This window comes from Limulus polyphemus, unplaced genomic scaffold, assembly GCF_000517525.1.
Source record: "Limulus polyphemus unplaced genomic scaffold, Limulus_polyphemus-2.1.2 Scaffold722, whole genome shotgun sequence".
Lineage (NCBI taxonomy): Eukaryota > Metazoa > Arthropoda > Merostomata > Xiphosura > Limulidae > Limulus > Limulus polyphemus.
Genome location: NW_013666332.1, coordinates 197,516 through 199,929, shown reverse-complemented (window position 1 = coordinate 199,929; position 2,414 = coordinate 197,516). Strand labels below are relative to the sequence as shown.

Below are 2,414 nucleotides of genomic sequence, written 5' to 3'. Positions count from 1 at the left end.
CACTTTATATGTGATCCTTTGTGCTAACTCTTTTATTGTTTGTTTGTAATTAAGCACAAAGCTACACAATGGTCTATCCGTGCTCTGCCCACCACGGGTATCGAAACCCAGATTCTAGCGTAGACATACCGCTGTGCCACTGAGGGGCAACTCTTTTATCAAGAGAGCTTCAAATTAAGGACAGCTACGTTCAGTTAGCCCTATGGACCCGACAATTTCAAAACAAACATGAGATTTGAACAGCTGTGGTACACACATAATTAAATCGCATCTACTATCACCATAAAACCTTTTATGTAATGTTTCTTATTATTTATCTCAGATAATTACCCTTATATGAAAACAAAATATTTTTATAGTACACGTTCTTTTAAAAACACATCCCTCCCAAACAACTTGTTCTTTCAAAATTATTATCCTCCAGTTACGGTTTTCCATCAAACATATTTTACTGTAAGAGTACTTGTTTTTACATCCATAACTGAAATCTTAGATCACCATGCTTTTCCAAAAAAATAATATATATATATTACCTTCTGACCTCTTGTTCTTTTTGAAAATACATTGCTGCCTTACTGTTTGTTCCTCCAAAAATATATATCAATCATATTTAATGGCTCGTTTACGAGACTTCTTTCAAATTAGTCAAACTGATTATACTTTAAAAAACAGATGATTTATTTCTAAGAGATCGTTAGGGACTCTTTATGGTAAATATCTTAATAGTTTTTCAAGAAGTTAATTTTCGAAACCAATAGTTTGTCCAACTTACCTTGACTAATTTATTGAAATTAATTAACTGCCTTAAAAATAAACTAATTTCAGAATTTTTATAGGGGAGAGGAATGGAGTATCTCCTGTATAGTTTATGAATACTTGATAACACTTGGTACATCTATAGATACAACATTTAGTATTAAGACGAAATGTACGTACAGGTGCAACATGTGATAGTAAGACATACTGCACGTACAGGTGCAACATCTGCTAGTGAGATTAGATGTACGTACACGTGCAACATGTGATAGCAAGACTCGATTCATGTAAAGGCGCAATACACACAGAAACACTGTCCACAAAATTGACACAGGATAATACTTTCAATTTTGGGCCACTATGTTTATTCCATACCTTAAAGATTTGGTTCGCGTACTTCATTTATCTTCAGATTAGTTTTCTCTGCCTGCATAAAATGTAACCGCATAGCTTTAGAAGTGACAAATAGAGGGAGTAAGATGAATGAACTTTCAAGCATCTAACTTTAAAATCGCAGGCTCATAGGTGACAAATAAGAAACTTTGAGTAATTCTGCAATTTGAGACTGGATTAACTGAAGGTTTGGAACTATGACCATTCATTAAAGACAGGAATGCAGTATATAAACTTAGAAGTTTTTAACCTTTTTTTTTTGCATCACTGTTTCTACATATTTGATTGCTTCCTTAATAATGAAAAAATGCTAGAGGGCACACGAAGTTAAACCTTTGGGTTTTCTGTAATTACCCTCCTCTGTCAGTGTAACTGGATATCAGTATAACTGTGTTTCAATAACATGAAGATAAACAAAAAAGGTAGTAGTGGCAGTGAAAATTAGTTTTTTTTTTAAACGAGAAGATACACAATGGGTTATCTACACTCTGTGCATCGAGGGGAATCTAACCTCGGATTTTAGCGTTGTAAGTTAGTGAACTTACTGCTGACCCACCAGGGGACGATTCATTTTTCCAAGATACATGTTTGATCATGACGGAATGTGTATTTATATTTGAAGCTAAAAGTAGCCGCTAAGAAAATTATTAATAACTTTAAATCTCTATTTTTACACGGTCACTTATAATTATTATTTACATAATAGTTTCTGGGATTTGCAGAAACGTATTAACCTTTAATCACAATTTCATAAAGGGTCATACTTGTTAAGAAGTACGAACTGAAATACATAAATATCCAAAACATTTCCACAGCAGTTTGCAGTATCATTCCGAGTGGTTATGCTTCTTTGATATATGTGACTAAACAGTAATACCTTCTACTTCGTCCCAGTAGCAATGTGAAAAAATCAGATTAATGTGACGAACGAGTTAACACATAAAATATATATAGTTTCTGATTTCCATCAGGGGTGTTATATATTGTTTAAAATGTTGGAAGCGTTAGGAACTGTAGTAACCACTGAAAGCGAAAGAATCTAAGATATGAATTCTTCCTACATGTATTACGGTGTTTTCAAACACAATAATGCTGATAACGTTACGGCAGTGTTTACAAACAGATCAAACACTGACCAAATCTATCTGATATGGCCGTGTTTTCAGACATAATAAATACCTATGGCATTTGTCTAACATGGCCGTGTTTTCAGACATAATAAATACCTATGGCATTTGTCTAACATGGCCGTGTTTTCAGACATA

The 2,414-nt window shown here is 33.6% G+C and overlaps 1 protein-coding gene across 1 annotated transcript in view; it reads right to left on the bottom strand.

Moving 5' to 3' along the window:
- The window catches only part of LOC106460173 (plasma membrane calcium-transporting ATPase 2-like), a 222,671-nt gene that overhangs the window by 103,645 nt on the left and 116,612 nt on the right, over nt 1-2,414 (bottom strand). The gene's annotated exons all lie outside the window — the stretch shown is intronic.